The sequence below is a fragment of the Misgurnus anguillicaudatus genome, chromosome 14 (assembly GCF_027580225.2).
Source record: "Misgurnus anguillicaudatus chromosome 14, ASM2758022v2, whole genome shotgun sequence".
Classification (NCBI taxonomy): domain Eukaryota; kingdom Metazoa; phylum Chordata; class Actinopteri; order Cypriniformes; family Cobitidae; genus Misgurnus; species Misgurnus anguillicaudatus.
This window is the reverse complement of record NC_073350.2, coordinates 20581523-20608432: the sequence shown is the minus strand read 5'-3', so window position 1 is coordinate 20608432 and position 26910 is coordinate 20581523. Positions and strand designations below refer to the sequence as shown.

The 26910-nt window shown below is 37.3% G+C and overlaps 1 protein-coding gene and 1 long non-coding RNA gene across 6 annotated transcripts in view; one reads left to right on the top strand and one right to left on the bottom strand.

Annotated features, from left to right (window-relative positions):
* The window catches only part of LOC141369473 (uncharacterized), a 33869-nt gene extending 12292 nt beyond the window's left edge, over positions 1-21577 (bottom strand). The window contains exon 1 of the long non-coding RNA XR_012373209.1: positions 21395-21577. This is a non-coding gene — a long non-coding RNA (uncharacterized lncRNA). The remainder of the gene's footprint in view (positions 1-21394) is intronic.
* The window catches only part of atp2b4 (ATPase plasma membrane Ca2+ transporting 4), a 103914-nt gene continuing 97351 nt past the window's right edge, over positions 20348-26910 (top strand). For 2 of the 5 annotated variants that reach the window (XM_073876022.1, XM_073876020.1), the window contains exon 1: positions 20348-21054. The gene's annotated coding sequence lies outside the window, so the exon portion shown is untranslated. Of the gene's footprint in view, positions 21055-21669; positions 21896-26910 lie in introns of those variants that run through there. The other 3 variants (XM_073876021.1, XM_073876018.1, XM_073876019.1) reach the window with 2 other exon arrangements.

The window sequence follows — 26910 nt, the reverse complement described above, 5'->3', positions numbered from 1 at the left end:
ATTCATGATATGCACGCTCTTAAGGCTGTGCAATTGGGCAATTAGTTGAATTAGTTGAAAGGGGTGTGTTCAAAAAAATAGCAGTGTGGCATTCAATCACTGAGGTCATCAATTTTGTGAAGAAACAGGTGTGAATCAGGTGGCCCCTATTTAAGGATATAGCCAACACTTGTTGAACATGCATTTGAAAGCTGAGGAAAATGGGTCGTTCAAGACATTGTTCAGAAGAACAGCGTACTTTGATTAAAAAGTTGATTGCAGAGGGGAAAACCTATAAAGAGGTGCAAAAAATGATAGGCTGTTCAGCTAAAATGATCTCCAATGCCTTAAAATGGAGAGCAAAACCAGAGAGACGTGGAAGAAAATGGAAGACAACCATCAAAATGGATAGAAGAATAACTAGAATGGCAAAGGCTCAGCCAATGATCACCTCCAGGATGATCAAAGACAGTCTGGAGTTACCTGTAAGTACTGTGACATGTAGAAGACGTCTGTGTGAAGCTAATCTATTTTCAAGAATCCCCCGCAAAGTCCCTCTGTTAAAAAAAGGCATGTGCAGAAGAGGTTACAATTTGCCAAAGAACACATCAACTGGCCTAAAGAGAAATGGAGGAACATTTTGTGGAGAGTAAAATTGTTCTTTTTGGGTCCAAGGGCCAAAGCAGTTTGTTAGACGGCCCCCCAAACTCTGAATTCAAGCCACAGTACACAGTGAAGACAGTGAAGCATGGAGGTGCAAGCATCATGATATGGGCATGTTTCTCCTACTATGGTGTTGGGCCTATTTATCGCATACCAGGGATCATGGATCAGTTTGCATATGTTAAAATACTTGAAGAGGTCATGTTGCCCTATGCTGAAGAGGACATGCCCTTGAAATGGTTGTTTCAACAAGAAAATGACCCAAAACACACTAGTAAACGGGCAAAGTCTTGGTTCCAAACCAACAAAATTAATGTTATGGAGTGGCCAGCCCAATCTCCAGACCTTAATCCAATTGAGAACTTGTGGGGTGATATCAAAAATGCTGTTTCTGAAGCAAAACCAAGAAATGTGAATGAATTGTGGAATGTTGTTAAAGAATCATGGAGTGGAATAACAGCTGAGAGGTGCCACAAGTTGGTTGACTCCATGCCACACAGATGTCAAGCAGTTTTAAAAAACTGTGGTCATACAACTAAATATTAGTTTAGTGATTCACAGGATTGCTAAATCCCAGAAAAAAAAATGTTTGTACAAAATAGTTTTGAGTTTGTACAGTCAAAGGTAGACACTGCTATTTTTTTGAACACACCCCTTTCAACTAATTGCCCAATTGCACAGCCTTAAGAGCGTGCATATCATGAATGCTGGGTCTTGTTTGTTTTCTGAGAATCTACTGAACCTACTGGTAACTTGTTTGCCACGTAGCAATAAAAAATATACTAAAAACCTTGATTATTCTGGTTAGTCACATTGTACTGCTATTATTTTGAACAATACTGTACATGTTGTGACGGACTTCGCATAGAGCACCCTTGAAAAAACGTCACTGGCCGCCACTGGTCACATATATGCATGTACGAAAAACTGTGAAAAAAACAAGTTTGCAATGCCCCATCTAGGTATTTATTATGTCTATTGGTAAATCACTGTTTTGCAGGCTATAACATAAACTATATTCTGTTAACTGTTTATAGAGAAAAGCTCTTTACTATGTCCTCCCCAATGTCGTATCGTTTCAATAGGAAATGTGTCAACACAAGAAAGAAATTGCATTTGTCAGAGAATAGCTTTTGGAGACATCTGAAGGAGAAATATAGATTGCACAAAGGCAGGTCCTTTTAAAGGTCATCATATATCCTTTGTATCTTGAGGGCTTATAAAGGTCTAGGAATTATTGCTACCGAACTGAAATAGAAAGAGTGGACGCATATCAGCATGTTTGGACTTGTGGGTTTCTTTGTTAGACTGAAACAACTTTACACAATACAGAGACTTACTCCTTATCAAAGACCTTCACCGAAGTTAAATTTCTGCTAAGCACATTCATCCATGGAGACTGATTCTCTCGCTGCTTTCCGCTTTCAGTGTAAACGTAAGACAGATGGAGCCTTCGAAGAAACGCTTCGTTCACATCCTTTTCTGTCTCTCTCTTTCATCATTTGCATCCACAACATGAAGCTCTCTTTGTGAAGCAGCACTCCACCTCTCTCTTACACCCAGAAGGCATCATACTTCAGTCTCACACCGGTTCTCATGACTACTGAATCAGCCACGGGGTGATGTGGCATCCAAATAATGTATCAATATCAATGTGTCACCTACCTGCAATTAACTGCGGTCGCTATTCTGTGCCACAGTTACATGTTTCACTAACAAACGCAACAACTAGAGCGAAACAGGATAGCATCGCAGCGGGCTTCCTGAAAGAATCTGGGCCTGACATGCGATTTAGAGCGTTGTGTTATTTTGTTAGTCATCCGTGCTGGGTCGCATGGATTACAGCTGTTGACAAGTGCTTGCTGAAACCTCCATAATCTCCATTAATCAAACCTGAGCAGCACCTTAATCGTTTGATTTATATTACTGATGCAGCCAATACAAGACAAAATGTGAATGGTGTCCATTTCACTGGAAGGGAGCTAAACGACAAAGGCTAATGGTCATGTCAGATACCTTTTACATAATGTTCAGAAAAATTCAAATTAAAGATACAAATCATTCAAATTAAAGATAATCAAATGTGTCATGGGAAATGAGTCAGGGAATGCCCTCTTAGCTAGTTTTCAACATAAATGAGTAATAGATTTTGGTTACCTAAAAACAAAAACTAAAACATTTTAACAGTATTGGAGAGAATTCTAAATTCAAGGCATACATTTTTTTTGTATTAATACACAATTAGATAAAAATGGTCACTGGGCAGTACCCTTTTAAAAAGTACACTTTGCACCAAATTAGTTCATATTATTACCTCAAAGGTACACGTACCTAAACAGTATTAGAACCTTTTTAACTGCCCCAGTGACAGCTATGAACCAATTTTTGACCTTTTGTTTTAAAACAGCGTACCATACTTTCCGGACTATAAGCCGCACGGGACTGTAAGCCAGTCCCTCCAGAAACACATGACTATGCGATCGCGTGATTTAACACATAATCAGTCAAAGTCCGCATATTTATGCGGGAGGCGCATTTTTTCAAATACACTGCACTTTTTGCAGCATAAATTGCAGATTCCGTGCGCAAAATATGCGGGGCTTACGTGATTTCATAATCCTCGCATTTTCGTAGCAAAAATAACATATATCTTAGCAGAAACTTGAAAAATGTTTCATTTACCTCACACCAGGCCCGGTACTAGGCCTGCTGGACTGGGGGGGCAGTCAGGATTTTTGGGTGGGCAGCCATTTCTCGACTAAAATGATTCATACACTTAAATTATGGATGTTTCAATCCAATATTATTTTGCATATGTCTTATAATAAAGGGCCATTTATATGTCATTTTGCACATTCAAATTTTAAAAGTAGATGCAATTGGATTTATAATGATTTATAATGTTATAATCAGGGAGCTACACTGCGACCAAAATGGTCGCATATGCGACCTTTTGAACTGCCGTTGCGACCCTAATTTTTAATGGGTCGCAAATGTGCTACCTAATGTTTTAGACAATATGCTATGATTTACTATGAGCATTTATTAAAACATAAATGTGGATTTTAAGAATACGTTTTATAACGTGCTCTGAGCCATCAACACGTTGGCTTCATTTTGCGTGAAAGCACGTCGTGTCTCTCCCCATCAGTGTGCGTTTGCGTGCTCAGCTGTTTCTCAATGAATTGGGTGCGACGCGACGCAAGCGCAGTGTCTTCCATGTTTCTGAACTTGAGCAGAGGTCTTTCTTCACTGAGGACGCGGGACCCGTATGGTTCCGGGTTTATATTTTAAATGGTCTGTCGGGTCCGGTTAGGTCCTAGTTTAATTACTTTGGGTCCCAAGTCTGATTAATATTGAGTTTATAACCCGAGTCGATCGGAAAACGGCCATGAGCGCTACCGCGCTAAAGCTCGAGTGAAGTTTAGCGTGCCTTCGGTTTCTATGGCGATGGTTCTTGTTACGACCACGCGCTGTGTTTTCTTTCTCACATGTTTTTAATAATCTTATTATTAATAAACCATATCTTTTCTAAAACCATATCCATATTAAGTTTGCACAGATTGTAGCAAAAAACAGTGCTAATGTCAAGCCCATTGCACTAAACGAGCAAAGCAATGTATAAAGTTTGTCACCGGGACAGCAAGTAGATTTGAAAATAAAATAAGTGGAATAATATTATTGAAATAATGAGTGGATTAAGCTTTTTAAATCGGCAAGAGAGAAATAGAAAGATAGAGCAGAAGCAGTAAAAGTGCCTATTTAATAGAAATTATTACCATTATAACATCAGTCATAACATCAGTCACATTTATAATCTATAGACCTGCACTGTCTATTAATATACTATACATAGTATTGTATTATATTGAGTTTGATAAAAGGGGTCTAATTGCTTCATAGGCCTATATCAGTGCAAAAACAGTAAGTGTTTTCGTGGTGCTTTGACAAACAGTGTCAGCTTTGTTAATGGCAAAGAAAGTTTGGAGTGTTTAGATTAATGAAATATAATGTGAAATTAATATTAATTTTCAATAAATCAAAGTATTGTGTTGTGTCACACATTATTAGTTCTTCGTCATATGTATAGTAGACCATTATTTGTCAGTGGGTAATGATTGCCCTTTTTACCGGTTACCACCACCAGGTAAATTTCAGATCTGTGGGAAACACTGACTGCAACGTTTAAGAAAACAAGGCGGCATGTGGTTTAAAAGATGGCAAGTAAAATAAAAAGCATATCTGTATGCAATACAGTTTCATTATTGTTCATTATTAACAAGAGAGCCTTAATATAACTTGAAAAAAATATGTGCGACCAAATCATATTTTGCGCCAGTAACTGAAAAAGTTGGTAGCGCAAGTGCCACCAGTGGAAAAGGTTAGTGTAGTTCCCTGGTTATAATGATTACACTTAATGTAGTTTTACACATTAAATCAGGTTAATGAAATCAGGCAAGCAGGTGATATAAATGCAAAGCTGTACATATTAGCTATATTTTATTAATGTGTACACTGTATTTAATCTATTATTTCACTTATAGATAAATTAAAGCCATTCTTATACCTACCCTACCCAACATATTCCTTTATTCTAAATAAACACTTGTTAGGGACTTTATTTCCACTTCTCAAACATTTTCTTCATTTAAAATAACGCATTTTCAATGTGATATATTTGATAAGCTATATTTTCATTAATTCCTGATCATGCTGCTGCAGCAACCTCAAATATCACAACAAAGCACAACGATTTAAATAATCTATTTTGAAACATCATGAAAGCAATAGACCCCTTCACGGTTCACGTCACAGGCGGTTCCCACTGCGCATGTCAGGGTCAGAAAAGTCATTACAGCAGATTGAGTTGCGTATTATTCGGTATCGTAAAAAATACCTACTTACGTCGTGGGCTGTGAAAATCGCACCAGGTATTCCGCTAAGTTTTCGCGATCCATGCAGAATCTCAAAAACAAAAAAACTAGGGCTGTCAAAAGATTAATCGCGATTAATCGCATCCAAAATAAAAGTTTGTGTTTACGTAACATATGTGTGTGTAGTGTGTATAATTATTATTAATATATAAAAACACACCCAATCATGTATATATTAAAGAAAAAATTGTTATATTTATATATAAAATATTTATATTTATATATAATATAAATTATATAAATGTATATACAGTATTTAAATGCAAATATTTCTTAAATATATACATGAATGTGTGTGTATTTATATATACATAATATTTATACACAGTACACACACATATGTTATGTAAACACAAACTTTTATGTTGGATGCGATTAATCGCGATTAATCTTTTGACAGCCCTAAAAAAAACACAACTGCGGCTGCAAGCACGTGCAGACTGGGACAACGCAAATATCAAAGAGGCTTGTGGTGTTTATAGTGCTCACTTCATTTCAGGTAAGTCATCATTTTTCAGCCCTGTTAGATTAAAGTATAAAGCCTCAATTGTATGAACAGTTTGACCCCATGCTGCGCGCGCACCCGATAGTCATTCAATGTTTACAAACCTTGAAGGGGTCTATTTGACATGCATGACAAATTCGTCAAAGCTTAACCTGTAACAGCACCAGACAAAAGCACAAGCCTTAAAATACTGTAAGTGTGATTTGGGACGAGACCAAAGATAAATCACACTTCTTTGTTCATATCACAGCAAATTACATATTATAACAACGCAAAATGATGAAATACAATGTTTTACCTTACGATGACATTGCAGAGTGAAAGCTCCTCCTGAACTTAAAAGTCTGTAGATTTTTGCGTGTTAAGTTTTCCTCAAACGCGAGCTGAATGAGCTGATGAATGACGATGACAAAACCGCTAAAATGTTATTTTAAAACTACACGCGATGCTCAGCTGTTACAATACTGTATATTTACTGTATAACCATCTTATATAATTTATATCAACTATATAGTATGCCACAACCAAACTGCATATTCTAATTTTAATAAACAGAACTACGTCTAAAACAAACACACTAAATGCTGCTGGAGACTTGCCATTGTACGGAGCCCGTAAGGGGACACTTTGGTGAATATTTTTAGACCACACTATTGCGTTCCCACGCAATACTTTTGCGTTCCCACGCAATACTTTTGCGTTCCCTCGCAATACTTTTGCGTTCCCTCGCAATACTTTTTGCGTTCCCTCGCAAAACTTTTGCGTTCCCCCGAGAAACCTTTTGCGTTCGCTCGCAAAAAGAGACTACTGTTTTCGCGAGAAAGCACCGCGCTTCACAGCGTCACCTGAGGCAGTTCATTAGGCATTGGCATCATTGATGCCCACTGTTTGAAGATATGATATATAACTACTGTTATTAAAGAATTATACAGTATTTCTTTGTATTTAAGTCCAAGTTCAAATGAACAGTGGCATGTAAGACTAGTCTTGCATATTTAATTCACTCCAAAATGGTCTAGTATTGTCACTTAACTTATGCTGCTTAAGCGAAGCCATCCCCTGTTGCCATGTGAACGTTATGAAGTGACCAGAGTCGTATAATAATAGAGTTACGACACTCACATAGACGTCCGTTGTAAGAATGGAATGCGGAAGTAACAGCGTGTCATGTAGTGACGCATAGTTCCAAACGCAGCACTGAAGCCCATTCATTTCAATGACACCTGCTGGTAAATCGATGAAATTACCGTTTCTCTTTACATTTTCAGACATTTTATGAATATAGTCAACAGTGATATTTTATGAACTCTGCTGTAGGTAATGATTATCGTTAATAATAACTAGAATTTTTTTTATATTTTAATGAGTTGTGTATAATGTGTTTTTAATGGTTTAATATTTTATTACTGGTGGCCATCTACTTTATACTTATCTTTTTTTATATATTACAAGTAACACTAGGGGGCAACAGCGACAAGCTAAATGCCTTATAAGAAAGTCACACTGCTTCACAATGCTGCTGTGTTTCATTGTGTTTGGTAAGTAATACGAGTGATGTATCCTCGAAAATCGTGTATAATTATATTAACATTTAATGTGTACTATAAATACAATTAAATATGAATTTAGTGTGTTTCTGTTATGCTTCACTGTTACAAATAACCGCGTTGGCGATCTTTTTTGTGATTTTTAATATAGTAAAAGTGTAGGAATTATGTTTTTAACAGATTGATAGCCATTTATATAGCCATATTTTTGCTATAAAAATAAAAGATAAACTGTGTTGCTGTAGTTGGTATAGATAACCACAGTTATCTTTGGGTCATCATTAACTGTTTATCTTTATTAACTGATTTACTGTATTTCCATCACTCCCTAGTAAAAAAAAAACGTTATAAACATAGTAAGTATAGTGATCAATTCACATTACAAGCTAATATTTACCTAAAATAGCTGAAAACCTATACAAACAGATTGACAGCCCTGCTTGGTTAGGAACTGTAGAACGTTACATGAATCACGTGACCGCGCGGCGGCGAGATCAAAGCGTTTCGTAACTCTCTCTTTATATGACTCTGGAAGTGACGTGATTATGTGACGTGAACATCATTGAAAAGCTGCACAAGCTGAAAACAGTTGTGCAAGTTCCCGCAATTTCATCGCATAAAATTGCAATAAATATCCAGCGTATTCGCATTTTTTATGAAAACGTGCCGCAAGATAAAATATTTTTTCCCAGCAACAATCTAAAAAAAACCCTATTTTTTTCTGAAAGGACTGATAAGCCCCATCATTCAAAAATGGGTCATTGAGACGAAATAACATTCACAGTGGACTATAGACGGTTTCATCGGACGCACGTGCGATGACGCGATTATGTAGTCGGAACTTTACTTCCGGTTTCAGTTTTTTTAATGGTCTGACTAGTGGCTAAACTGAATTTTTGAACAAATACCTCGTTAAAAATAATAAATGTTTTGGTTTCCTATGTAATCTACGTGTTGTTTATTTTGCTTGTTATATAAATAAACTACTTTAAAAGGACTTTGTTGTTATTTATTCTTAGCGGATTTTACCGGAAGTTACATGACCATGAAAGCCTTGTTTATGTTGTTACTGCTGAAACCGTCTACGTCGCATTTATTTAGAAAATTATTTCACAAAATCCAAGCCGAAGAACAGGCATTTAATCTGGAAAGAGAAGTTATTCAACTAAACAATAGCAGACAGAACAGCAGGCTGAATAGATGTCTGTACGTTAAAGTAATATTATCAGTTATTTAAAAGATAAACCATAGCATACAGAACTTACCTGGAAGGTTGAATAGGCCAAATTAACCGAACAAGCCAACTAGCGTAAAGTTTGCATACTCGTCATTCCACATTACTGAATCCATTGAATTACATAAATACAGAAGCAGCATATGGCGGACTCTCGCGGCTGTAGACGGTAATGTTGTCTCTCATAAATGTCAAAATTAATTCATACTGACCTACAAGGCGCACCTGATCATAAGATGCAGCACCAGCCAAGTTATGAAGAAAAACGCGACTTATAGACCGAAAAATACGTGGGAATCGGATCCACAACTTTTCCGTTGCTAAAATAAACACATTATAGTTTTCACTTCCATAAAAGCAGTATTTTTGTAGTATTTTTAGTAATCAAAATGAAAGTAATCCTGTACTGTAAAAAAATCTGTAAAAAACAGTAACATTCCGGCAGCTGCGGTGCTGGAAAAATACTGTAAAATAACGGGTACAATATATAGTATATTAACGTACAGTTATATAATAAGTTTGTTCACTTTTTATTCAAACTATTAAATAATTGCGGGTTATCTCTGTAACCTTTTGGAAAAGGAAGCTTTGCTAAGGTAATGGGCCATGCAGTGTTATACAGTACATGAACATATAGTTGCATGATGGAACAGCAGAATTTAAGCACAACATAGGTGTGGTTTCCCGGACAGGGATTAGCTTAAACCAGGACTAGGCCTCAGTTTAATTAGAAAATATAAGTCGTTTTAACGAACATGCCTTACTAAAATGATTACTTGTGTGTGCATTTTGAGGCAAAACAAAGGGCACTGTTATATTTTAAGATATGTCAGTGCAAGTTGTTTTTTAGTTTGGACAGATCTTACGTTTATTTTAGTCTAGAACTAGCCTAATCCCTGTCCAGGAAACCACCCCATAGAGTCTTATTAGCATATAAAGAGCTGGTGCTCTACGTCCCTCTGGCTGATATTAAATGAGCAGAGTTTTCATTCGCTCCCGCCAAGCTGTGAACTTATTACATTTAAAAGTAATTCCAGAATCCTCTTAAAGCAGCTCCGTGTGAAATAGGCCAGTGGTAAACTCAAGCATGTAAATGTTGGGAGGAGCATTATGTTTGAAAAAAAGAAAGGCACGATTCATGAAAATTATTGATACCCTGCATCTTTGTATAGTCAAATTCTGCTATTGCGGATAAACCACTGTGGGTTTTGCTACATGCGTGTGTTCATGTAAACGTGTATGTCTTCTTCACACAGATTTGGCTTTATTTGGATAATTGAGCTTGTTTATGCCCGAGTACACGACGTCCTATATTTGTGTATACTTTCTTAATACATGGCTCTCGCATATGATCTAAACTGCAGTGCTGTGATGCTGCCGACTGCATGCGGACTGAAACTGCGACGGTGTTTAAAGTGAATGCTTGGGCACAGGATTGTGTGCTTGTGTGTGTGTGTGTGTGTGTGTGTGTTTGTGGCTTGCATGCTAATGATGAGGCAGTGGTACCAAGCGTGGGAGAAAGGAGAAAGGTCTAACATAGCCCACGCTGGTGACGTTACTCAAGAGAGGCTTTGCAGCAGTAGAAACTCAATTTCACACTTTTCTTTTAGGATTACAGATTTGTTAAAAACATCATAATTAGAACCAAATTTGTGGCGCTGCAAAATCATTTTAGTTTAGCTGGAGGATTGACAAATACAATGATTGTTATTCAACCATTAAACTTGACTTAAAACAGCTTTGGGACCTTTTTGATTGCAATGGAGAACAATCATGAGAAATAAATAAATGTATTCTCGTGGGTCCCATTTCAAAGTGGAAATCTATAGATGGATTCTCTTGTGTGCTCTCACATTTCATTGTCTCAGCCACTTCAGGTTTAAGGAAAAAATTGACTATAAGATCATCCATAGGGCAGAGATATTGCCCCACCAGGTTGTGCATGGGAAATGGAAAGGTTACTGTTTCTGGTTGGTTCACTAACACACAGCCACTTGTGTATTGGAGCAAGCTCATAAAAAAAGGTATACTTGTCATGAATCACATAAAATGTCCGCCTTTTTCTTAATAGAACTGATGACAGAAATAGTCCTGCACTTTCCGTAGCTATAGTAACACTAAAGTATCCGAATGCTTTGTTCTCTGGCTTCCAAGTAACATTCCTTTGAAAATGACAGTCATTATCAAAACGCCTAACAATTTTGTGCTTTGGTTTTAAAAATGCAGGGTAACTTGTATCAGAAGGTTTTTTAATGCCAGATTCCTAAGTACCTAATGCAAAACTGTTCATCCACAATGCAGTCTGTTCATCTGAAAAGTGGATAAAATACAAGTTAAAACAGTGGCGGCTCGTGACTGCTCATCTGAGGGGCGCCAATTCAAAATATGTGTTCGGAGTGTCATGTGTGTTGCCTGCGTTTTCAAAATATGTGTTTGTTGCGTCATGTGAACAATGTGCATCACGTGTTTTGTCAAAATAAGTGCCTGCTGCACACGGGTCAAAACCATTAATGATAAAAGAGACACTCACGTTCACAAAATACACACAAGACACTCCCGTAACAGTAAACTCTGATTACGCATGAGATTATGCGAGTATCTGGCAAACGCGAGCGTCTCTTTTATCATAAACCCTTTAGATGCGTCTGCAGCAGGCACTTAATTTGACAAGACACGTTATGCACACAGAATCTCTCAATGCACAGAGCACATATTTTGAAAAAAGGAACCACACACATGATGGGCTACATACATGTTGTGACGAACTTCGCATCAAGCGCCCTCGAAAAAGAAGTCACCGGCCGCCACTGAGTTCTAATGTAGATTTGGGAGGAGCCTAAACATTCAGTCCTGTCAATTATCATTACAATATAAGCAGCAGTCATGTGCTTTCCTGGTGACAATTCTTCCGGCCTCCCAACGTCCTACCTATCAGTTCTTATTCTTATATGCAATTCCATTATTGGGCGTGGGGGAATGGTGGTTGGCAAGTTTAGTTTTTTTACCATTGATTGTTAAAGACTGTTTACACCTGATATTGGGGTGTGTTTTGGTCAACCGGATCACAGGTGGACAACGCTAAATACAGGTGTAAATATGTTGTAAAACGTTTCAAGCTTGTCCACTGTCAGCCACATTTAGAGGTCACCAGTTTTATCAATAAAAGCCTAAAGATTGCACTGAACACCGTTGGTTTGCACTAAAAGTCATGTCCAATGTAACAGATTAGATCAAGACGTGAAGAGTAGGGTCTTTTGTCATTCGGGCAGTCATTCGACCACATGAGCATCTACACCACAACAGCAAAATGTTAATATAGACTGCAGCCAGAAATTCTGCCAATCCAAAGTAATACATGAAAAATATTTAGTTGCTTAGTCTAAACTCACTAGTTTAAATCACTTACAAAAGTACATACTGTATAGTGGGTTATTAAATGGTTAAAGTGCACATATTTCATTGTTAAAACAATGTTATTTTGTGTATTTGGTATAATACAATGTGTTCGCGTGGTTTATAGTTAAAAAACACATTCTTTTCCACATACCGTACATATTTGTAGCTTCAGATATACTGTCTTCCTGAAACACATGGATTTTGTACAAAACTCATCAATCTAAAAAGCACTGTGTCCCTGATTGGCCAGCTAATCTGTACGTTGTCATTGGCATAGATGTGTATAAAGGCTAGATGGCTTACTGGAGCTGAGAGCCAATGGGACCCGACGACGTCACACGGCGGCCATCTTAGGACAGGACCGCTCGTCCAGTTATAACATTAAAGTCTATTGTGCATGTAGTGCTGAAATAACTATATTTTGTTCAATTTTCAACCGATTTTCAAACGGCTTGGTGTGTCATAAACGTCAGGGATGCGGCTATGTAACTGCATACTTGTGAAAAATTATACATCGAAACATCGGCATCAGCACGAATCATAGCCACGTTAATAAGGTTTGTAATACACCAAACCGTTTGTAATTCCGTCAAGAATTCAGCAAGTTACGAGCATTTTAGTTGGCGTATGTCACTCACCTTCCGTCCACAGCAGCAGGGAGCAGCGCTATGGCAGCACTGACCTAAGATGGCCGCCTAGTGACGACACAGCTGACTTCGCCTTGAGCCATCTAGCCTTTATACATATCTATGGTCATTGGCCTGAATAACTCTGATGTCAGTCGGAAATGTGACGCTCCTTACCATGTTTGAAAGATTCGTTCACAAGTCAATGTTAACAGGAGTTAAGTTAGAGGCTGTGAGTCCGAAGCGGGAGGAATTATGATAATTTCGGTCTTGTCTACATCACCAATACCAGGAAGTAAACAGTTGCCTACAGTCCACGTGTTTGTTTGATGTCAAACACTGCAAAAAATTATTTATTCAATTTACTAAATTTTTTTAAGGTGAGTGGTTGCAATCAATTTATTTAAGCTGCATTTAATCAAACGTGTTTTGTTTTGTTTTGCTTTTTTAATGATCTTTGTTTAAATGCAGCTTAAATAAATTGATTGCAACCACTTACCTTAAAAAAAAATGAGTAAATTGAATGAATAATTTTTTTCAGTGAAGAAAAGAAATTTACGTCGGAAACAATAACTCGCGTCATCGTTTACTGTGTACTGTGCGGAGACGTATGTGTGTCCTTTTAGTAGAAGCTTTGTCACAGTAATACAGTAGAGCTCATGAATTTCTGAGCCTTAAAATCTGCCTGGCACCAGATATAATTGTATTGCCAGGAGTGAAAGGCCAGAGCAACAATTCTAGCTACAGGCTGGAAAAATATTCCTTTGAGGATATCCCACTGTCTGGAGTCAGGTCAATACTGTAGAAACCAGGAAAGATTTACTGTGAAGAGTAAAACCTTACAGAAAAAAGTGCATTGTATGCTACTAGTATACAATAGTAGGAAATTGGTATTTTAGCAGAAATAAGTAGTTCTGAATTTTTTGGCTTGTCAAGCTTTTTTTTGACTACTGACACAATTTCTATATAATTTTATATCAGTTATCACTTTATCGATTTAATTTCTTTAGACAATGCTCAGCAGTAATCCCTGAAGGCAATCATTAAGAGGTCAAGGCATGCATAGCAAGTTGCATGAGAAATATAGATTGCCTATCAGAGTAGCCATGGAGACCAGTTGTCGCTGTTCATGGGTGCACACACTCCCACCCACACCCACCCACTTGTACACAGACAATTATAGACACTGTACACAAGGTATCATCACAACCATTAGATCAAACTGTCCTGAATATGTTTATATGATTTTTAAGGAAATATTAATAGTAAAATCTGATTTTCACAAACTTTAAGATACTGTATTGAAATTTTACCTGCAAATTTGTGTATAATACAAATAATGAAGACATCACCATTGGTGTGATATCCCTTAGGTTATAGATTTAATTTAAAGTGACTTACATTATTAATGTAAGTACATTAATTGCAAAGACTCCTAGTGTGAAGTGTTCAGCACGAGACCATGATCCTGAACCTTAATATTATTGAGTAACCCCGACTCAAATCTTCAGCACTATTCACCTATTATGCATAATAATATTTTTTTCATTTGTCTCATGTATTCTATTCTACAAATAAACTATAAAAAGACCTCACATTCAAGACAGTGTATAACCTATGTGTACTTTCATAGACATATTGGATATGAGAAAGGGTGTTAATATGGGGAATTTTTAACTTTGGAGCTAACACACTTTGAGGTGAGGTGTTAATCTGAGCTGAAACTCGTGCGTGCGTCTATGTGCCTCTCGCTGTGATGAGTTAGTGTTGAGAGGCAAAAATTTCTTAAGCAAATGTTGCCATTAACTGTATGAATGCATTGTGTTTACAGATTTACAATGTTTTTATATTTATAATATATATATACAAGTAGATTTCTACCTCTGCACCTAAATATCTTTTTGTTGAGAGTGTAATCTTAAGATCAAAAGGCTGATGTATCTCGCACAATAGATCTACTATCATCACAGGAGTCAATACAGCAAATATTGCACTGCTATTTAGATGAAGCTTTTGAGGCATTTTACATAAAAGGAAGAGATCTTAGAAACATTTCAGAGAGGTTTAAGAGGCAAGGCTTTGCAGCATTTCTTGGCAGATTTCTTAGCAAAGGTGAGAGAAATTAGCCTACAAGAGCAAAACCTTGACACCAAAGGCACTGTTTTTTGAAGGTTCCTCTATAGAGAACATTATGAATAATAAAAGAAAGCACAGTGCGTTGGCATTGATAGATAAACAGTGATCTGGTTTCTCCAGTCATTCTTGTATTGGTTATCTGACACTGCATGTTTAATAACAAACTGACAATGTGTGCAATATTATATTTCTTTCTACAATCTTAATAGCAATGCATGAAATAATTATGTCAAGCAGAGCCCCACTTCATTTAAAAAAACATTCATTTAAAATTAAATTAGCCCCTAAAGAACATCATAGTAATATATGATGTTCATTTCAGCTGACTTGGATATTATGGTCTTCTGTAGCTTGCTTTGTTACAGTCCATTTTCTTCCTCTAGTGTTTGAGGATGTAAAACTAACATTTTGCATAGTAAGAAAAATTAAAAAAGCGAGAAGTAGTAAATGCTTTAGGCATTATGTCTGACTCCGGAAGGAAACTCCTTTTCTTTTTGCCAGCTCCTCACCACATTAAAATTTAAAAAGCAACTCAGGCTATTTTTTTTCTAAACATTTCCCCCTTGTCTCTGGAGAGGCTGTCTGCTTTCTTTGCCCCTGGACTTTCCTTCTGTTCGGGGATTCCTGTTGCTTCCCCTGATCACAACAAACAAACGCAAACAAGAGAGTTTAAATCTACCACATATCTACAAAGTTGTCTTTAAACAGCCTTCTCCCCCACATTTGTCCTAGGGTGCATCTTTGAACGGAGTCATTTGGGTGTTTTAATAGTGTAAGAAAATGCAAAAGCAAGCTGTTTGTTTGGGAGATCTGTTTAAACTCCATTATAGAGATGAATATCATTACCATAACAGTGTGAGGACTGTCTGTCTTAATTGTTTACTTAATTGACCTTGAAAAACTGGTTCATAACACCTAAAACAGGCAAGTGGCTTAGCTGAGATGGACCATAAAATTTGGATGAATCATATTTAGGCCATTAGCCATGACAGTCCATACATCAAAAGAAAGCATTTCACTTGCCACTTTTAAACAACGTCTTTGGCCATCTGTGCAATGTGTCGGTACACATACAACATCATCCATTATGTGTGTGTGTGTGTTTGGTGAAGATTCATTTATTTCTGGCTGCTGGCTTCATTTTCAACCTTCTGCCATCTACTGCTGCCACAACAGCATTTGTATCAGTTGTAAATATGCCGCTCCAAAATGAGATCCCTGAGTTATAAGAGCAACAGGAGTCAGAAATAAGGCACACTGCGTCCTTTGGGATATCTTCCCATGCTTCAAACAATAAACAACAGGTTCTGTTCTCTAAGGGGATGATTTGTTTTTTTAGACGTCTACACTTCTAGTGCTGCACATCCGTTTACACTCTGCATGTGTAAATACTGGTATTTACAGTAGATCAGCTTTGAGAAAGGACACGAAGTGAAAACAAACAATGGAAAACCAAATATACCCCTAGATGATGATGAAATTGTGCCATTGAAGGAACATTAACAATTGTTATCTGCCTTGACAACGTTTACTATAGGCAGTGCCTTAGGAGGTAACAAGAAGGAAAGATTATTGGCCTTTACAAGATGACTTTGCACTGTGTTGCAGACCTTATCTTGCAAAACCATCAGTTTGGGGTTTCTAATTTAATAACATGATAAGCATGCCATCAACAACGTTGTTGTCCATTTGCTAAAGACCATCCATTTCTCGTGTAAAGCTTTACGCGGTCTTCATTTGTGTGTCTGTACTAGCTTATTATAGAAAGATGAATGCAGTGTTTTAACCTTTTCGAAATCAAGTCCTTAGTACATCCTTAATGAATTTAATTGGATTACAGAATTACGTAAAACAAACAAGGCACAGTCTTGTCATTTAGATGCTAGCGTCTCTGAAACATCCAAGGAATAAAAACATCTATGAAATCGCAAAAGACAGTGTGCAGTCATCCTTTTAAGAGAATGCAATAATGACAGAATTATAGGTAACCATGGCTACTGAGCAGTAATGGGCCACCTGTGGGCTACTGGTTAAGTAAGGAAGCCAGAATAACTGGGTTTAAACTTAGTTACAAACGCTGATCAGTGCTTATCGCATGTCTGGATAAACCAGTAAGGAAAACAAATTGCTGTTTGACTATGTGATATTTCACTATATAGTAGCTTCCCAGTATTGTGTTACAATTCTCATTTGTTATACCCTACAAATAAATCACAAAAACACCACATACAAACCTTATTGGCATAAAATTGTGTATTTAAAGGGGACATTTCACAAGACTTTTTTTAGATGTAAAATAAATCTTTGTTTTCCCCAGAAAATTAAATTGCCGCTTTTGGGTGTATTTTTTATAATGCAAATGAGCTGGTGATGATGGTTTGTTGTTCCTTCCGAACAGAAACAGTATTTTAACGTTTCCGGTTTTCGGTTCAACTTTAAAGTTGACGTTCCTGAACCGGTTAGAACAAAACAATTAAGTTCCCGAACAGGTTAATAACGTTCCATGTCAGCTGTCGGACATACAAATAAGTAGGCTGATCATTAGGACGTTAAACTTAAATTATTAGTCGATGTAATTTTCCTTAAGTCTCTATCTTGTCATCAAACATTAAAAAGGCTACATTATGTAAGCGGCATAACTGTAATTCTGACATGCCTACATTTGTTGAGTGCACTTAAACATGCAAACACACACAGATGGAGGACAAATTTCAAACGCTTCGGGAGGAAGATGCAGCATAGATGGTATCTCCACATTAAGTAAAATTTACGTTGTTTTTCAGTGCTTTTTTCGTCAAATGTATTTTATACATCCAGAGTTCTGATCTTTGAAGGGCATTGGGATAATCACGTTTGATTGGAGATGGACCGGACATATTCAACCACATATGTGTCTGCACGTACAGAAAATTGTTTACTTTATCCCCTTTTTGTCATTAAATTGTTTATAATCAATTCAGTGTTAACATTTGCAAGCCTTTGAAACACGTGCAAATGATCAACTTTCACCAAATTTAAATTTGCGTATTAATCCGCGAATCGCATGCGAGCCGAACCGTGAGCCGTGATCTGTACGGATTACGGATCAACTGCGATCCGTTACACCACTAATTAGTATTTTTTTTTAAAAACATACTTGAGATACTTCGTAAACTACAATATTTACCTCTTATGATTGAGCATTAGAGACTTGAGTAGACTACTTGCTGGTGGCAAGCTTCCCATTTCTCCGATGGGTCAACGACGACCGGAAGTGAACTTCACCGAGTCATACTGCACAGAAATCTTGTCAAAGAACGGAAAAAAAACCCCAGTATTAACCGGTTCCCATTATTTTCAATAAACGGTTCTGTTCCGGAACATCTATTTTTGGAAAGTTTCTGGTTTCGTTTCTGTTCCTTGCAAAACATCAAAAGTTTCTGGTTTTCGTTTTTGTTCCGTGAACCGGTTCAAAGCATTGGTTTGTTATAATTGAAACTCAATTGTGCTGTAAATTATTTCCTCTTTCTCTGCACTAAATGCCAGTGCCATGGTTGGACAGTGCAGATTAAGGGGTGGTATTATAATAATAATAAGATCCCCTTCTGACATCACAAGGGGGGCCAAATTTTAAAGGGACACTTTGTTGAAAATATTTTTTTCATTTTCCAGCTTCCCTAGAGTTAAACATTTGATTTTTACCATTTTGGAATCCATTCAGCTGATCTCCGGGTCTGGCGGTACCACTTTTAGCATAGCTTAGCACAATCCATTGAATCCGATTAGACCATTAGCATTGCGCTCAAAAATGACTAAGGAGTTTCGATATTTTTTCTATTTAAAACTTGACTCTTCTAGTTACATTGTGTACTAAGAGCCACGGAAAATTAAAAGTTGCGATTTTCTAGGCTGATATGGATAGGAACTATAATCTCATTCTGGCGTAATAATCAAGGACGTTGCTGCCGTAAAACGACTGCAGGAGGCGCAATGATATTACACAGTGTCTGAAAATAGTCCCCTATAGACGGTTTCATCGGACGCACGTGCGCTGACGCGATACACGCAGGGGGGCAGGGTTTCATATTTTATTGAAGCTTCCCCGGGCACCGCCATTGCTTAGCGAACCCCCACCTGCTGTTAGCATCCCATTGGCGTCACTTTGACAGCAAATAACTTTACATCTGAGGAGTTTAAAGACTCCATTTGTCCATTCATTATTTCTAAATCTACACGAAAATATATAATAGGCTCCATTACTTCCGGTTTTGTTTTTATAATGGTCTGACTAGTTGCTAAACTGATCTCTTGAACAAATGCCTCGTCGAAAACAAAAATATGTTTTGGTTTCCTAGGTAATCTATGTGTGTTTTTTTGCTTGTTATATAAATAAACTATGTTTAAAGAACTTTGTTGTTATTTATTCTTAGCAGCGTTTACCAGAAGTTACGTGTGGACCACGACAGCCGCTTGTTTATGTTGTTACTGCTGAAACCGTCTATTGAAAGGTACCAAGGCGGACTACTTTCAGATTCAATGGATTGTGCTAAACTATGCTAAAAATGGTACCGCCAGACCCGGTGATCAGCTGAATGGATTCCAAAACGGTAAAAATCAAATGTTTAACTCTAGGGGAGCTGGAAAATGAGCATATTTTCAAAAAAGTGGAGTGTTCCTTTAATTACCTGTTTTTTCACATGCTTGCATTGAATGGTTTACCAAAACTAAGTTACTGGGTTGTTCTTTTTCACATTTTCTAGGTTGATAGAAGCACTGGAGACCCAATTATTCAAGTTTCAAGTTTCAAACACTTTATTTATCCCCAAAGGGGCAATTCACAGAGCCACACAGAGTCACGCAAACAATACAAACTACATAAAAAACATCATACATTAATAAATAACACAATATACAAGGAATACCTATAAATCATAGTCCACTAAGAGTGGAAGCCTAAAAAACAACAACAACGACAAGTCCATACCATAGATAAGAATAAGCTATAGATAAGCTATATAATTATAGCACTTAAACATGGAAAAGTCAGATTTTCATGAAATGTCCCCTTTAAATCAGCAACACATTTATGCTTTTGGAGATGATTTTATCCAAAGAGACTTACATTGCCTTTAAACTAGTTCCCTTGGGCAACTTAGAACCATGGAATTTGCGTTATTAACGAAATACTATACTGAGCTACCGGAACAGAAAAATAATTAATTTGTGCATTTATCAAAGAAGTACATCTACTAACAACAAAACCAATGAATCAGTGATTCATTTGATTCAATCTTCCTGATGATCCACCTTAAATGACTGATCCACAAGTCCCTCCCTCTCCGCAGCAGCTCTCCCAACCCTCACACTGAATCTCGTCTTCCCTCTTTCGATTTCCAGCCACGGCAACCAGTGAGTGAAACCGTGTCTTTGTTGTTGCGCGTGAAAGGTTGCGTTTATCCGCACTTTTCTCGGCGGTTAAACGGGAGCACGAGCAGGCGGATCACCCGCAGCGAACCCGAGCAGTTAAGACGCGGCAAACAAGAGCGAAAACTAAGCAAAACTTGGATCTGTTGAGTTCCGTAGTCAAAGCGGAACATACCTCGATCCCTCTTGCGATTATTTCCTCTTTTTCTCTGGACGGGGAAAGGCTGTTGGATTGGGTTCGAGCAGACTGGATCGTTACGGGTTCGTTCACGCTGGCGTGATATAACAAGTTTCCATCTATTTATATGCGTCTATAGTCAACTCGCGGAGGTCAGATTTTCATGTAGGAAAAACAACGAATTCCGTCCGGCTGGTTGACTGGCACCAAATCTGAAGTTAGTTCCCAGATGCAGAGTAAACAAACGCGCTTTACGAGCAGACATCCAAAGAAAGACTTTATTTGTCCGCGCACGCTTTTACTTAGAGACATTTTTCGTATTTATCAGGAGTTTTAAGGAGAGGGCTTGTTTCGAAGCCAACAGGGGTCGTTTCTTCTGGATGCACTGAATAAGGGAACGTCCCATGTGCGGCTGCCACTCTTCCTGACAGAAACAGCCATCAAAGCTCTAAGGTTTGTTTTTCCTTTTCCACATTTTTTTTTAACTTTGTTGTTTTGCTACCCACAGGTGTGTTGTGTTTTATACGTGTGTGTGCATGTTTAATGTGATATGTTTTAGTGTTGCTCAAAGCTGCGCGGTGTTTGCTTACCATAACTATAATTTGACCATGCCTGCTGCAAAGATTCTTTTCACAGCTTTTTTGTAAGCAATTTGAATGCGGAAGAAGTACAGTTGTCGAGGATTCACCTTTACAATTGTGGCATTATGATTTTGTTTTCGCACGATTTTCCAATAACACACGTTTAGCGTCTATTGCATGTCAATATTATGCTTGTCATTTGTCATACTCACGATTTCACAATCATTTTCGTCAAGTCAAACGTGTCGACGAGAATTTGTGCTGCACGCGGGAGGTGATTACTTCTGTTTTCCAACACGGGCAAATTCACAAGGGTCTTTTGAATGGGGCAAAATGAACGGGTGCGTTTCACGCGAGGAGTAAAGTGGCTCTCTTGCTGATTGATGAAGAGGTAATCAGTCGATCCCACTGACGTCACCCACATCCACCGCGCCTCATTGGGTGTGTCCTCGCGCTATTGCGTCGAAGGGGAAACCCTGCAATTTGTTGCCTGTGATGAGACTCATTTCTCTGCTCATCGAAGACGATAACGCCGCCTCTGTTACCCCAGATAGCGAAAAGAACGGAAAACAAGGATTGTTGTTAGTCATGTACAAAATCTAAAAGTTATCCGATGATGTGTGTGTTATTTAATGCTATGAAGTAGTTCGTCACCTTCACGTGTCTTGTGAGGCGATAACAAACTGTACATGAGTCGTGACAGGATGTGAAAGGTAAATAAACAAGATTATATAAAATGTTTTATTACCCCCTTCATTCCTTCAGAATTTTCATATTGAAGTTGTGTGAAATGTTGTGTCATTGTGTGTAAACAACAGTCCGTTTTTTAAGGACATTTGACGGTTCGTGCTTATGTTGTGTTAGTTTTATTTTGGAGGTTGAAACGCGTTTTATTTTAGTGCACATTATATAATCTCGTTTTTTGATGGGTTTTGTGTCTAGTAAGTAAACCTATGAGATGTTGAAAAAAAACTGGAAATTCCAGGTTTGGTTTGTTTATAACCAAACCTACATTTACAAAGTCGTCTTGTGTTAAAGCCACCCGTATTATTTTATAGCCCACAGGGGATGTTCACGAGCTCATCTTGTGCTGTCGCGAGGATAACTTATTTTGTGGAAATTTATAAGAGATGTTTTGTATGTCCACAAAATAATGAATGTGGAAAGGCCAGTCATTTTATATGCACAAATATGCTAGGTCATTTTAGTTCATCAATAGTTCCAACCTATTGCTAAAAGCCAAATTGACAGTGATTGTGATGAAATCGGATAGATTGCAAACAATAGACCATTGATTGTTTAAACAGAGGCATCAGGCCTTGTGTGCACAAATAATGTTTAATGAATTCATATTTCAGAACCAAATGGAGGATATCCGTGTGTTGAGGGTAAGCTGATATCATTGTTCAACAAAACCTTGTGTGAGAGAGAGAGACAGATGTTAGTGTGTGAGGTTGTTTATGCTTTTCATTTACATAACCTGTGGGGTGGGGGAGGCAGTGTTTGTGGCTATCAAGAACTTTTATTTTCTAGTACAGTGGTCTCAATATTATATTAGCTTGGTTTATTTTATGCATTTTAAACAATGATAAAATAAATTAAAATCAAGTAAAACACAAAAAAGTAGCCCTCCAGATTAGGTTATATCCATTGTGGTAGTCCTTGCTCACAAAAAGGTTGGAGACCCCTGCTGACTGATGCAATTTATTGTTCAGTTGTGTTTACCCTGCAGAGCATTTGTTGCCTCTAATTAGGGGAGAGTTGTTCGGTTCAGCTCAGCTCCCTCGTCTGACATGATCATGGGTGTGGGGACGATCAGCCTGTGACCCTTGTTTGCGTTTTATGACTACTAGCTATAAATGATATACGTTGTAGCTGTATCTACTCAGATTGCTGTGTTGAAAACATAACTGGGAGCATTTAATGAGTTTTGGTGGATTGTTCTGTGTTACACAAGATGGGGGATGAACCTGTTAATTGGTCCGAACATTGTGCTGATATAGCAGTTAAAGGCGTAGTTCACCCAAAAATGAAAATTCTGTCATTTTTTTATCCTCATGTTGTTCTAAACCTGTACAAATTTCTTTTTTATAAACGCAAAAGAAGATATTTTTAGGGCTGTCAAAAGATTAATCGCGATTAATCGCATCCAAAATAAAAGTTTGTGTTAACATAACCAATGTGTGTGTACGGTGTATAATTATTATTTATATATAAAAACACACCCAATTATGTATATATTTAAGAAAAATGTATTATATTTATATATAAAATATTTATATTCATATATAATATAAATTATATAAATGTATATACAGTATTTAAATGCAAATATTTCTTAAATATATACCTGAATGTGTCTGTATTTATATATACATAATATTTAGACACAGTACACACACATATGTTATGTAAACACAAACTTTTATTTTGGATGCGATTAATCGCGATTAATCTTTTGACAGCCCTAATTTTGATAAATGATGGTAAGCACACATCTGATTGTAACCATTGACTTCCATAGTAGGAAAACAAATATGGGAGTATTGTGATAAATGATGAAGAAGATATTGATAAATGATGGTAAGCACACAGTTCAAGTCAACCAGTTGGCGATAGCTACTGAATTCCATCATGTTTGTTTTTCCAAGAATGGAAGTCAATGGTTACAAAATATCTTCCGCTGTGTTTATGAAGATAAGAAAATGATTACGTAACAGGGTTTCCAGCAGAAAATTTGTTAGTTAAGTTGGTAGGGTTATGCGGTGGTTGGGGCCGGTGAGGGGGGATGGTTGATTGAAATTTCGACATATGCGCCTGGCCCGGGAATTTTCAGGTGTTGTTGTTTCACCTCCCACCTCTACAATGGCTGAATAGGTGCACTGGAACAATCCTTCCTAAAATTCATTAAACTTTCGTTTACAAAGACAAGAAACTCACCGAGTGGTCAGGGGTGTTCATTGATATGCTCACACAAAAATCGCTGCAAAAGATGCTTTCCAACAGGTGTTTTCCCATTCGTTGTAAACTTGTGTATTTTTCCAAACGCCTTACACCCTTACATTCTTCAGTTGAAAGCTTAAATAATAGACTAGGGATGCACCGATCCGATATTCTGGATCGGTATCGGGGCCGATCCGGCCTTTTTTGCTGGATCGGATATCGGACTAACAGGACCGATCCAATTCCGATACTGCACGTTACCCATGGTTGTCACTGACAAGCGATTAAAACGACAAAGTATTATAAAAGCACCATAAACGTTTAATGCACTATAATCAAAGTCATCTTACACTCAATAGCTTTATGTGAAGGAACAAATGCACATTTAAAGATATTAATGTTCACAGAAACACTGTAACTTACTTGCAAACTGAGTTAATCCACTGATGAGAAGCGGATGGATGAAAACGCGTCATTCAACACTAGGGCTGTCACTTTTGTGAAAAAATTTTCGATTTTTAATATATAAGTGTTCATTGAATCGATTGTAAAATCGATTTTCCATGTCTAAAAAAGACGTTTCCATTTAACGCCAAATAACAGACAAATGCAAAGAGAGCGCCTGAAAGTCAGCAATATTTCTTATTCATTGTCATTAAGTTTCGTGCAGAATAAAAAACAGCAACAGTAGTGCAACATTCTCTAAAAAAATATGCAGATTGGACTGCTGCCATAAATGAAAAACATTACTGCAGGTTCAACCGGCTGCTTTTATGATTTAGGCAATTCAAAAATTATTTTAAATAATGATTCGATCCATTTCAAACAACTGTTAAAAAATGAAACTTTAAATAGACTTACTTGAAGTTGAGAACATGCTGTGTATTTTTTTATTAAACGTAACCGACACTTAGGCGGCACTAGGCAGGCATAATGAAATGCGCAAAAAGACTAGGGCCATTACAAATTATTGGTCAGGAAAACAAGTCGATCAACATTTTAGGGGTCAAGAGCAGAGCGCTTTTCATTCACTATATGTCCATCTGTTGAGAAGACGCACTCCAACCGCACTGATGTCCCAGGGAAACTCGGGTACTTCGTTGCCAGCTGCGTATTTCGTACTGCCAATCTTCCATCTCAAAAGCGGGTCGCTGTCAGCTCGCAAGGGTGGCTCCTTGTCATAACTCATCATCTCCTGTAAGGTCACAATTTCGACGCTGTCTCGTGTTGCACAGGTTTATTGATGTTGTCCTCCATTTTCTTTGCAAAACACTAGATGCAGCTATTGAAAGCGTGAAACTATAGGTGCGTAAAATTGTTGGGTATTTTCTGTCTAGCTTTCGCACACCTACTGCACTTTCGGGATTCTTTATTTTCTTTTTCTGCTTGTTTGTGAGTTTTGTTACATCTATATTTTAACTGTTTAATTCTTTTAAAATTTATAATGTACATATTTGGTTAAATCGATTGCCTATTTTCGTTTTCGAAGCGTTTTTTGGTTGGTCCGATCGATTGTGCAATCGATTTTCGAACGAAAAGTGACAGCCCTATTCAACACAAGCACACACACAATAATTGTAAAGTTAGGCTTTATTAAAGATCTGATTTTATAAAGTCTCAGTAAGCTGTTGGATGGATGCAATTCACTATGTGCTGAGTTAATTCACAGGTTAAGAGGACGGATGAAACGCGTCATTCAACACATGAACACTCAATAACTGTAGGCGGTTTAAAATATCTTATTTATAAAGTCTCAGTAAGCTGTTGGATTGTTGCAATTCAGTATGTGCTGAGCACACGATGCATCAAATCTCTTTGTGTTTTAATAGTAATGAACGTTACTTTCCATTGCGGAGCGAGGATTCCCATGTGAGTGTGAGGACGCTTCTAGAGCATCAATGCTGCACAGTATTGCGCAGAATGCGCACTCAATATTATTTAGGCGCATCAATTCTGCACCCGAAATGTGCATAAAAGGTCCGGTGAAGTGCATAATTCCCAAAATAACCATATGCACACTAAAGCTTTTTTACTGTGACTTTTTGCGCAATTAAGGTAAATATAGTTAGCATACTTATTTGATCAAACGTGCCTATTTTATTTTCTCCTAAACACTGCCATGGTTAATAATTACTAATGTTCTTGTAACTTGTAAATCATTTTAAATGATTGGTTTTTACTTTAAAATTATAATTATATATTATATAATGCTAGATTCAGCAGAAAGCACTATACACATTTATATATAGTGTGCGTGTGTCTGTGTGTGTGTCTGGGTGTAATTTAAATTGCTAAAGAAAAAAACAGTAGTATCGGATCGGCAGGTATCGGAATCGGCCGATACTCAGAATTCAGGTATCAGAATCGGATCGGAGATGGAAAAAGTGGTATCGGTGCATCCCTATCAGGGCTCAAAATTAACTTTTTTATTTGGTAGCACTGGTGCTCCCAACTTTAAAGAGTTAGGAGCACCAGCAAAAATTTAGGCGCATCCATCCAAAAATTAAAAAGCACCACAACTACAATGTAAATGTTAATAGATTTATTTTATTAAAAAATAAAACACCACCACCAGGCTTTACACGTCCTATGGCCAGCATTTAAAAGTTGGTCTTCTATTTTATTTTTTTTTATTTTTTTTTGCTGCATAAATTCCTAAATTAATACCCAAATGCCGTTGAAATAGTATAGCAGCAATAATAATTTAACAATTACAGGTAACATGATTAAGATTATATAGAAAATCTAGCAAACAAGTAAAACACTGATTAATTGTGACATTACA